The following is a 12479-nucleotide window of genomic DNA, read 5'->3' on the forward strand; positions in this document are numbered from 1 at the left end:
ATCTGGGGAGACAGATGTGGTTTGGACCAGAAATGGACATAAGTAGACAACTGTGATACTTTGGAGGTAGAGCCAACAGCGCTTGTTAATGGACTGGATGACACCTGGCAGTTGGCTGAGTACTACTGCAACAGAGCGGCCTGAGCACCAAACAAGTGTGAGGAAAAGAATCAAGAAAAGAAGACGCATCAAAAAGGTAAAATCTGTGACAGTGACAAAGATGTAATCACACTGTCTCTCTATATTTTACATAGTTTATTATATAAATATTGTCTTCTATGCTGCATGTCAGTCTAAAACGTGTGTGTGTGTGTGAGACAGCATCTTGTTCTGTCACCCAGGCTGGAGTGCAGTGGCACGATCTCAGCTCATGGCAATCTCCCCCTGGGCTCAAGTGATCCTCCCACCTCAGCCTCCCAGGTAGCTGGGACCACGGGTGCACACCACTATGCTTGGCTAATTTTTGTATTTTGGGTAGAGATGGGGTTTTGCTATGTTGCCAGGCTTGTCTTGAACTCCTGACCTCAAGCAACCTGCCCGCCTCAGTTTCCCGAAGTCTGGGATTACATGCATGAGCCATCATACCCGGCCAATCTAAAATTTTTATAATTACTTTCCATGTCAATAAAAACTCTTCATAGATGTACCAAATATACTAGGTATGTTCACCTTCTGTACATTCAAGTTATTTCAATTTTTGCTATGACTTTATACATAAATCTTTAACTGCAGATTAGATTGCAAGGGGAATCAGTAAGTCAAAAGTAGGAATAGCTTTAGGGCTTTAATACCTAGCACCCAAAATAATTTCCTGACAGTTTTTACCAGTTTACTCTCTTACCAACACTGTAGGTGAGTTACTATCTAAATGTATTGCATATTCTCATTAAAAGCAAATACAAATCTTGGTATAGCATTTATAAAAAGGTTGTAAACATAAATTATATAATTGAACATACAAGAGAATTAGCATTTTTGGAGAATATATTATCATTTTAATATAAATGTTGCCAGTAGTACTGTAGATTCTCTAACAAAAGCATCTCTACTGAAAACAAGTTATATAAACTCTCAGATTAGAGCTCTTACTATTAACTACTGAGAGCAGATCAGCCTCTTGATGTGTTGATCTTTAAACTCTTTTAAATGTAATAAACATACTGCTAAACAACATCGTGTTCAACCTCCTGTGATTTAAATAATCTGCTACAAAGTTAATATGCCAGAGTTTTAGTATCAAAAATTATAATCAGTTATGAAAGGTATATGAGAAAGTTGGTTTAGTTAATTTTTATTTTTATTTTTTCAGGATGGAGGAATCCTTTATTTTTATATGCTTTGACAAAGAGGTTTTCAATACACAATCTTCCCAAAGGAGAAGAGAGAACATGAAAATCAGCCTTTAGCCATCATCAGCAGCTCTACTCGGGGCAGGATCCTCCTTGCCCACGTGGCAGTGAAGCGGGTATATGTCCCTTCCTTTATGAGCGCAATCTGCTGTTTCCTTTTTTTTTTTTTTTTTTTTTTTTTTGAGACGGAGTCTCGCTCTGTCGCCCAGGCTGGAGGGCAGTGGCGCGATCTCGGCTCACTGCAAGCTCCGCCTCCCGGGTTCACGCCATTCTCCTGCCTCAGCCTCAGGAGAAGCTGGGACTACAGGCGCCCGCCACCACGCCCGGCTAATTTATTTTGTATTTTTAGTAGAGACAGGGTTTCACCGTGTTCGCCAGGATGGTCTCGATCTCCTGACCTCGTGATCCGCCCGCCTCGGCCTCCCACAGCGCTAGGATTACAGGCGTGAGCCACCGCGCCCGGCCAGTCTGCTGCTTCTTGATGGTACTTATGTTTCATCATTTTCTGCTGAAACATACATTCTATGAAACCATCAAATTGTATCTTGTATTCTTTCTCTGCCTAGATACTACCAATTCCAAATGTACATTCTTTTTTGAAAGCATAGCATTGAGCAGAAAGCTTGTGGGGCAATTCAGGATGGACTGTTTTCCAGTGATCTTTGTTATGGTCCAGTCTTTTCTGCACATCAAATAAATGTAAGGTGTCCTGCACAGTGCCCTTGTCTCCTCCCTAGCCTGGTTTAATTTACTTGAGTGCGCACTATGCAAAGGGATCCTGCTTTGCTTTTGACACTAGGACCTATGTAACATGGGGCATGTCATTTATTCTCAACAGCTGTGCTGTCCAGTAGGGTAGCCTCCAGTCACATGTGCCTATTTAAATTTAAACTAATTAAAAATTCAGTTTCTTAGTTGCAGTAGCCACAGTTTAGATAATTTCTAAAGTACCTTCTAGAATTAAATTCTAATGATTTTTGTGGCTTTGAAGTTCTTTTTAAGGTGCTTTCTCTGAAAACTTTACAAAAATATAACTACAAACATTTTAACTCATTAAATAATAGAATTTCAAAAATGAAAGTTTCTTTAAGATCACCTTCATTTATTTCCTAATTTTTTTTACATAGAAAAAGTTGAAATAGAGGATATAAGAGATTTGTTCAACTTCATATGACTAGTGAATGGATAAGCAGAACTAGAACATATAATTCTTAATCTATGACACCTGCTCCAGGATTTCTACTGTGTAACAGAGAAAAGGAATCAGTTATATTAAAAGCAAAGACCAGTTAGTGTATGTGTACATTTTAGCTGTGTATGTGTAGTATGTGTGTGTGTGTGTGTGTGTGTGTGTGTGTGTATACATACAAGTCTGAGACAATTTGAGCATCAAAATATGTAATTAGCAAAAAGATTTATAACCCATAGAATAAATATTCACAAGTCTACACTGATATAAACAAGATAGAAATTAGACCTCTTCTTTATGGTAGAAAGTGAACTAATAAATGTAAAAGAAATTAATTTTTTAAAATCACTATTTGGCAACCAATATAAATACTAATTGATTCAGGCAAGAATCATCAAGGCTAAAATTAACAGATGAATATATAAGAAAGAACAGAATATTTATATGGTCTCAAAATAACTCCTCACAAGATACTTACTAATTGAAAAGGAAAAATTGGTAACTTGATAGTGGAGAAACCTAGCAGATACCACCTCAAACACATGATGGAGGTTAAAGCTGGAACAAATCAACATGTGCCTCTTGATGTGATATATGGAGAACAAAAAATCATTTCTGTGGCATTCAGGCAAAAAATATATTACCTCAGTCTAATCATAAGGAAATATCAGGTAAATCCAAATTGAGAGACGACCTACAAAATAACTGCCCTTGAATGTTTCAAAAATGTAATATTATGAACTACAAAGACAGACACAGAGGAAGTGATAAAGATTAAAGAGACATAACAGCACAACACATAATCTTGATTTTCATTTGTTAGAAAATATATTATTGGGACAAATGATGACATATTTATAAGGTCTATAGATTAGACAATGGAAACCCCCAAAAGAGGAGTAACTAAACTTATATCGGACAAAAATAGATTTCAAGTCAAAAACTATAAAAAGAGACAAAGAAGGTCATTATTTAATGACAAAGGAGTCAATTCATTAAGAGGATATAACAACTGCAAATATATAGGCACCCAACACTGGAGCACTCAGAAATATAAAGCAAATGTTAGAGCTAAAGAGAGAGAATGACACCATTACAATAATAGCTGGAAACTTCAACACCACACTTTCAGCACTGGATAGATCATTCACACAGAAAATCAACAAACATCACACTCAATCTGCACTATAGATCAAATTGATCTAATAGGTATTTATAGGACATTTCATCCAACAGCTGTAGAATACACATTCTTCTCCTCAGCACATGGATCATTCTCAAGGCTAGAACATATGTTAGGCCACAAAACAAGTATTTTAAAATTCAAAAATAATTAAATAATATCAGGGACCTTCTCTGATCACAATAGAATAAAACTAGAAATCAACAAGAAGAATTTTGAAAATTACACAAATGCATGGAAATTAAACAATATGCTCTTGAATAACCAGTGGGTCAATGAAGTAACAAATTTCTTGTAACAAATGAAAATGCAAACACATTATACCAAAACCTATGGAATACAGTGAAAACAGTACTAAAAGGAAAGTTCATAGCACTAAGTGCCTACATCAAAAAAGTTGAAAACGTCAAACAAGTAACCTAACGACATCGTACAGAACAAGAATAGCAAGAGCAAACCAAACACAAGATTAGTAGAAGAAAAGAAATTAGGGCATAAATAAATAAAAGCAGCCAGGTATGGTGGCTCAGGTCTATAATCCCACCATTTTGGAGGCCAAGGTGGGAAGATGGATTGAGGTCAAGAGTTCAAGACCAGCTTGGCCAAGACAGCAAGACCGTGTCTGTACCAAAAACAAAAACAAACAAAAAAACCAAACCAAACAAAAACAGAAACATAACATATTTTTAAAAATACAAATGATTAACAAAATGAAGCACAGGTTTTTTGAAAAGATAAACAAAATCAACAAAACATTTGCCAGAACAAGTAAGAAAAAAAGAGACATAATCCAAATAAAAATGAAAAAGGAAGCATTACAACCAATATTCCAGAAATTCAAAGGATCATTAGAGGCTACTATGAGCAACTATACACCAATAATATACCTAGAAGAAATGGATAAATTCCTAGACACACAAACCTACCAAACTTGAACCATGAAGAAATCCAAAACCTGAACAGACCAATAACAAGTAATGAGATCAAAGCAACAGTAAAAAGTTTCCCAGCAAAGAAAAGCCAAGGACTCCATGGCTTCACTGCTGAATTTTACTAAATATTTAAAGAAGAACTAATGCTAATCCTACTCAAATTATTCCAGAAAAAAAAAGTGGAGGAGGGAGTACTTCCAAAGTCATTCTAAGAGGCATGATACCAAAATCAATCAAACAAACAAACAAACAAAAAAAAAAAAAAAAGAAAAAGAAAAAGAAAGAAGGAAATGAAGAAAGGAAGAAAGAGAAAAAAAAAAAAAAAAGAAAAGAAAACAAACTACAGGCCAAGATTCCTGATAAGCATTGACACAAAAATCCTCAGGCCGGGTGCGGTGGCTCAAGCCTGTAATCCCAGCACTTTGGGAGGCTGAGACGGGCGGATCACAAGGTCAGGAGATCGAGACCATCCTGGCTAACATGGTGAAACCCCGTCTCTACTAAAAATACAAAAAACTAGCCGGGCGAGGTGGCGGGCGCCTGTAGTCCCAGCTACTTGGGAGGCTGAGGCAGGAGAATGGCGTAAACCCGGGAGGCGGAGCTTGCAGTGAACTGAGATCCGGCCACTGCACTCCAGCCTGGGCGACAGAGCGAGACTCTGTCTCAAAAAAAAAAAAAAAAAAAAAAAAAAAAAAAAAAAAAAAATCCTCAACAAAATACTAGCAAACCAAATTCAACAACACATTAAAAAGATCATTCATCATGACCCAGTGGGATTTATCCCAGGAATGCAAGGATGGTTCAACATATGAAAAAATCAGTGTGATACATCATATCAATGGAATAAAAAAACATATAATTATTTCAAGTGATGCTGAAAAAGCATTTGATAAAGGTCAACATCCCTTCATGATAAAAAATCCTCAAAAACTGGGAATAGAAGAAACATACCTCAACATAATAAAAGCCATATAAGACAGATCCACAGCTAGTATCATATTGAATGAGGAAAAACTGAAAGCCTTTCCTTTAAGATCTGGAACAAGACAAGAATGTCCACTTTCACCACTGTCATTCAACATAGTACTGGCAATCTTAGCTAGAGTAATCAGACAAGAGAAAGAAATAAAGTGCATCCAAATTGAAAAGGAATAAGTCAAATTATTTTTGTTTGCAGATGATATGACCTTATATTTGGAGATGCCTAAAGATGTCACCAAAATACTATTATAACTGATAAACAAATTTAGTAAAGTTGCAGGATACAAAATCAACATACAAAAATCAGTAACATTTCTATATGCCAACAGCAAACAGTAAAAATCAAGAAAGTAATCCCATTTACAATAGCTACAAATAAAATACCCAGAAATACACTTAATCAAAAAAGTGAAAGATATCTTCAAGTAAAACTGTGAAACACCAATGCAAGAAATTGAAGGGGACACACAAAACAAGAAAGATTGGAAAGATATTCATAGATGTGAAAAATCAATATTGTTAAAATGTTAGAATGTCCATAGTACCCAGATTCAATGCAATCCCTATCAAAATACCAATGACATTCTTCATAGAAACAATCCTAAAATTTATTTGGAACCACAAAAGACCCCAATAACCAAAGCTATCCTAAGCAAAAACAACAAAATTGGAGGAATCACATTACTCGACTTCAAATTATACTGCAGAGTCATAGTAACCAAAATATCATGGTACTGGCATAAAAATTATTCTGACACACAGAACAATGGAACAGAATAGATATCCCAATAATAAATCCATACATCTACAGTAAATGCATTTTCAACAAAGGTGCCAAGAACATAAACTGGCAAAAGGACAGTGTCTTCAATAAATGGTGCTGGAAAAACTGGATATACATATGCAGAAGAATGAAACTAGACCTCTATCTCTTGCCATGTACAAAAATCAAATCAAAATGGATTAAATACTTACATCTAATACTTCAAACTATGAAACTGCTAAAAGAAAACATTGGGGAAACTCTGCAGAATATTAGTCTGGGCAAAGATTTCTTGAGTAATACCCACAGGCACAGGCAACCAAAGCAAAAATGGACAAATGGGATCACTTCATGTTAAAAAGCTTTTCACAGGAAGGGAAACAATCAACAAAGTGAAGAGACAACCCACAGAGTGGAAGAAAATATTTGTAAACTATCCATTTGACAAGGGAATAATAATGAATATACAAGGAGCTCAAACAGCTCTATAGGAAACTATCTAATGATCTGATTTTGAAATGGGCAAAAGGTCTAAATAAACAGTTCTCAAAAGAATACATACAAATGTCAAATAGGTATATGAAAAGGTGCTCACCATCATTGATTATCAGAGAAATGCAAATCAAAACTACAATGAAATATCCCCTCACCCCAGTTAAAATGGCTTTTATCCAAAAGTCAGGCAATAACAAATGCTGGTGAGGATGTGGAGAAAAGGAAACCCTTGTACAATGCTGGTGGGAATGTTAATTAGTACAACCACTATGGAGAATAGTATGAAGGTTCTATAAAAACCTGAAAATAGAACTACCATATGATCCAGGAATACCACTGTTAGGTATATACTCAAAAGAAAGGAAATCAAATGTATCAGAGATATCTGCACTATTATATTTATTACAGCACTAGTTACAACAGTCAAGATTTGGAAGCAACCTCAGTGTCAAACAACAGACAAATGAATAAAGAAAATGTGGTATAAATGCACAACGGAGAACGATTCAGCCATAAAAAAGAATGAGATCTTGCTATTTGCAACAACATGGATGGAAATGAAAGAAATTAAGTGAAATAAGCCAGGGACAAAGAGATAGACTTTGTGTGTTCTCATTTGTGGGAGCTAAACATTAAAACAACTGAACTCACAGAGATAAATGGTAGAATGATGGTTATCAGCAGCTGGGAAAAGTAGTGTGGGTAGTGGTAGGGATGGAGGGAGTAGGGATGGTTAACGGTACAAAAAAATAACTAGAATAAGATCTAGTATTTGATAGCATAACAGGTTGACTACAGTCAACAATTTATTGTACATTTAAAAATAACCAAGAGTATAATTGGACTGTTTGTAACACAAAGAAAGAATAAATGCTTGTGGTGATGAATACCCCATTTACTCTGATGTGATTATGTATTATATGCCTGTATCAAAATATTTCACATGCCCCATAAATACATATAGCTACTAGGGACCCACAACAAAAATCGTTTTAAATTATTAACATTTGAAAAATCCAAGTGAAGGGTACATGGGAATTCTTTGTACTATTCTTGCAACTTTTCAGTTTTTCTGTAGGTCTGACATTATGTATGTGAAAAATTTTTAAAAGATTTACATTAGAGAAATGTAAATTAAAACCGCAATGAGATACTACCTCACACCAGTTAGAAAGGCTCTTATTAAAACGTCAAAAAATAACAGATCTGGTTAGGTTGCAGAGAAAAGGCAACACTTTTACATTGCTGGTGAGAATGTAAATTAGTCACAGTGGAAAGCAGTTTGGTGATTTATCAAAGAACTTGAAATAGCAGTATCATTTGACCCAACAATCCCATTATTGGGTATATACCCAAAGAAATATAAATCATTCTACCATAAAGACACATACAGCTGGGTGTGGTGGCTCATGCCTGTAATCCCAGCACTCTGGGAGGCCGAGGTGGGTAGATCACCTGAGGTCAGCAGTTCGAGACCAGCCTGGACAACATGGTGAAACCCCGTCTCTACTAAAAATACAAAAATATTAGCTGGGTGTGGTGGCACATGCCTGTAATTTCAGCTACTTAGGAGGCTGAGGCAGGAGAATCACTTGAACCTGGGAGGCAGGGGTTGCAGTGAGCCGAGATCGTGCCACCATACTTCAGCCTGGGTAACAGAAGGAGGCTCCATCTCAAAAAAGACACATGCACATGTTCATCACAGCACTATTCATAATAGCAAAGATATAGAATCAACCTAGATGCCCATCAATGGTAGGCAAGATAAAGAAAATGTGGTACATATATACCATGGAATACTACACAGCCATAAAAAAGAACAGCATCATGTCCTCTGCAGCAACATGGATGAAGATGGAGGCAGTTATCCTAAGTGAACTAACGCAGGAACAGAAAACCAAATAATTCATGTTCTCACTCACATTGAGTACACATGAACACCAAGAAGGGAACAACAGACACCAGGGCCGCCTTGAGGGTGAAGGGCAGGAGGGGGTAAAAAAACTACCTGTTGGGTACCGTGCTTTATTACCTGGTGACAAAATAATCTATAAACCAAACCCTGGCAACACATTATTTACCTATATAACAAACCTGCACATGTACCCCTGATATAAAAGTATTTTAAAAATTAAATTAAATTTAAAAATATTTAAACCAAGGCCACCGAATCCCTATTATTGATAGTCAAAAAAATGAATGCAACATTTGGCTCCTTTATACTCACAGGAACATTAGTTAAAATGGAAAAAAATTAAACGTAAAACACATCAAAACAACAACAACAACAAGTTTTTCTAAAAATAAACTAACATTTTCTCCAAAGCAAAAGATACAAAAAGAAAGTAAACTTCTTACCTACTCCCTTCTCCATTTCTATTACATCTGTATTGCTCTAAACTTCAGAGGAAATATGAAAATGGATTCTTTTACATAGTAGCCTACCTTCAGATATTTTTTTTTTTTTTTTTTTTTTTTTTTTTTTTTTTTTGAGACGGAGTCTGGCTCTGTGGCCCAGGCTGGAGTGCAGTGGCCGGATCTCAGCTCACTGCAAGCTCCGCCTCCTGGGTTCACGCCATTCTCCTGCCTCAGCCCCCCAAGTAGCTGGGACTACAGGCGCCCGCCATCTCGCCCGGCTAGTTTTTTGTATTTTTTTAGTAGAGACGGGGTTTCACTGAGTTAGCCAGAATGGTCTCGATCTCCTGACCTCGTGATCCGCCCGTCTCGGCGTCCCAAAGTGCTGGGATTACAGGCTTGAGCCACCGCGCCCGGCCAACCTTCAGATATTTTAAACCTTTTTTCAACAGAAAAAAAAAAAATCAATTTGATTTGATCAGATGGAATAAACTGTCAGATGCCTAATTTAAAACTGGCCAGAGCAGAGCCTGCAGTGAGCTGAGATCCGGCCACTGCACTCCAGCCTGGGCGACAGAGCAAGATTCCGTCTCAAAAAAAAAAAAAAAAAAAAAAAAAACTGGTCAGAAATAAATATGAAAATTGAGCAAAGAGCAATTTGAAGGTGAAACTTGCTGGCTCTGTGTGGCAAAGGGTAATAGAATCTCTTATCTAGAGCAGCGGGTGCTGAGCTGGGGGAATTTCTGGGAGCAATTTCATGAGACCATGCATCAATTGACTTGAGATTCTTATTCTTGGCTCAAGTGAAGCCCTGAAATATCAATCTCAAGTGAGTCCAGGATTCCCCTTCTAGGGCCAGGACAGACCTCACATTGAGCAGCTTGAGCCCAATTAAAAACTGGCACTATTCTTAAACACGAAAGCAAAAAGAAATATTTCTCATACTTTTTCTCCTAAAGTAAAATAAAAGCAAACTAAACATTCTTTTATTAAAGAGTAAAGTATAATAATTTTGAATCATGGAGTAAAGGCTTCTTTAGTTGGATCCTGGCATAACAGCATCATTATTGTTGTGAGGGCCATTTGCAATGGAAGAAAAGAGTCTCATTTCTCTTTGCCTATGGTCATTCTGGTATGATGTAGATGTATTTATTTAATGCTTTCTTTGCCACCTAAATTATTAAACTCTTAGACAATAAGTAGAATTCTTCAGCTTTCTTCACCAATATCTTGCACAACAGAATTTGGGGTTGCAAAGTCATTTTCTTAATCAACTGAGGGTTTTTTTCTGTACTTGAATATGGATATTTGTTCAATGATTCTTTAAACTGTCAATCACAATACTGACTTTTTTTTTTTCTTTTTAGACAAGGTCCTCACTCTGCCACCCAGGTTGGAGTGGAGGGGTGTTATCATAGCTCATGGCAGCCTCAAACTCCCAGGCTCAAGTGATCCTCCTGTCTCAGCCTCCCAGTTAGGATTACAGGAGAGTACCCAGCTAGGTAATTTTTATTTTATTTGTAGAGCAAGGGTCTCACTACGTTTCCCAACCTGGTCTTGAACTCCTGGCCTCAAGTGATCTCCAGCCTCAGCCTCCTAAAGTGCTGGGATTACAGGCATGAGCCACTGTGCCCAGACCCATATTCAATGATTCTTAAACTGTGAATCATAATATTAATATTCTTAATCACTTATTCCAAAGCTTCTACTGTAGCACAGGATTTACCAAGTGTGTCCTCTGAGTGGTACTTTCTTCCAAAATGGAAGGTTCTGATATTAAATGTATTTGAAAAATGGTATGAATTGTGTCTCTTCTTTTAGAGAATTAAAACACATATATTAAATGTCTTGAGGAATCTTACAGTAAAGGAAACAACTCAATAAGGTCTCTAAATTTACTTGACTGAGGATGTTCCTTTTCCTCAATATTTATTAATCTAGGGGTAGTTCTGGGATACACTTTACAAATGTCATTACATTATGTTTGTTAGTTTTATTATTGCAGGATTGTCTTTAAAAGATATAGTTACATGATATTGTTTCGACACGACATTCCCATAAAATGAATACCATGTGGTAGTAAATTCTCTTTGTAAATCAAATGTACCAGGATAAACACATTAATTGGAAATTTAGGGGAAATCAAATTTAGAGGGTCACCTGATTGCCTTAGTAGAAGGTAACTAAGTTTGATGACTTAATGATCAATTCCACTTCAGATTTTTTAATGCTTTAAATAGAACCCATAATGCATTTTCACAGATGGCAAAAATAGATATTAAACTCCATTAGTAGGCTCCACAAGTCTGATGTGGATAAACATTTTTTTCTCTTCCTAAGCTTGTGAAACATCAAGTACATCTAATGGACCAATTAGAGTAATAAACCTTCACAGCCTGCTTGCTGCTGTATCTACACAAACTGTTGTAAGAACAAGTGCAACTGATTGCAAATGAAAATTCTCTAAATCCTAGATATAGGAAGAACTAGAGCAGCTATCTGCTCAGTTCACTAAAGTCAATGCAAAAATCTAGGAGCTATATATTTGAATAAAAGTGACGTGGGGAGGGGAAAGAAAGGCGAAAAATCCTTAATGAAGAACTACTTTATGTGCCTGGCAAAATCATGAACACCAGAATGAAGGCTCCTTCCTTGGCAAAAGCAAGAACAGGACAGAAGGCTACCACATATCAGATGAAGGCTCCCTGCAAACAGGAGAGTTGCAGGTGTGATAGCTAGAAGTATCTTTCACAGTCCTTTAAGTCTCTAAATAATGTCAGTGTATCAACTGTTTTCAAATTACATTCTCTGTATATAATTTCACTAATAGCAACCATATAGGATGCATCTGTAACTTTCCTCAATTCTAATTTTCATAGGCAGAAGAGACACTGACAAAAATAGCCCCACAATCTGAGAGTCACAGCAGACTGACCTAGTTAGATTCTACAGGCTGAGTGCATCTGAGCTGGCTTAATCCTGCCCTAGCTTTGAGGCTGTGGTTATGCCCCAGAGCTCAGACCTTAGGGTTCACTGGGTCTTGTGAATTTACAGTTTATAGGTCACTTGGGTATTTGAAACCATTTTGGTGCGGATCTGACGGAACCACCTAAGGCTATCCCAAAATCAACTCTCTGTAATAGGAAGATTTCTGAACCCATCATTCTCAAAACAACAATTTAAATAAACAAAGCCGATAATGGTATCAAATGGCAAATGTCAAAATGGAAAA

At 36.7% G+C, this 12479-nt stretch overlaps 1 protein-coding gene across 32 annotated transcripts in view; it reads right to left on the reverse strand.

The window, feature by feature from the left end:
* Positions 1-12479, reverse strand: part of MAP7 (microtubule associated protein 7) — a 209718-nt gene that overhangs the window by 131084 nt on the left and 66155 nt on the right. The window lies entirely within an intron of this gene.

This window comes from Macaca fascicularis, chromosome 4 (assembly GCF_037993035.2).
Source record: "Macaca fascicularis isolate 582-1 chromosome 4, T2T-MFA8v1.1".
NCBI lineage: Eukaryota > Metazoa > Chordata > Mammalia > Primates > Cercopithecidae > Macaca > Macaca fascicularis.